General features: G+C 36.8%; 1 protein-coding gene across 1 annotated transcript in view; it reads left to right on the forward strand.

Annotated features, from left to right (window-relative positions):
• TPP2 (tripeptidyl peptidase 2) overlaps positions 1 to 234 on the forward strand; it is a gene marked incomplete at its 5' end in the record, with an annotated part of 155369 nt that overhangs the window by 37335 nt on the left and 117800 nt on the right. The window lies entirely within an intron of this gene.

Raw genomic sequence — 234 nt, forward strand, 5'->3', positions numbered from 1 at the left:
CCCAGAGATTTTGGTAAGATGTTTCTTCATTTTCATTTGTTTCCAGGTATCTTTTAATCTCTGTTTTGATTTCATCATTGACCCAGCAGTTGTTAGCATCATGCTGTTTAGTGTCCATGTCTTTGTGGGGTTTGGGGGGGACCTTGTTGGTGTTAATGTTTATTTTTATTCCACTGTGATCCAAGAAGGTGCATGGTAAAATTTTGGTCCTTTTAAATTTGCTTATGCTTGATT

This window comes from Carlito syrichta, unplaced genomic scaffold (genome assembly GCF_000164805.1).
Source record: "Carlito syrichta isolate Samal-C Ts95f unplaced genomic scaffold, Tarsius_syrichta-2.0.1 Scaffold113575, whole genome shotgun sequence".
NCBI lineage: Eukaryota > Metazoa > Chordata > Mammalia > Primates > Tarsiidae > Carlito > Carlito syrichta.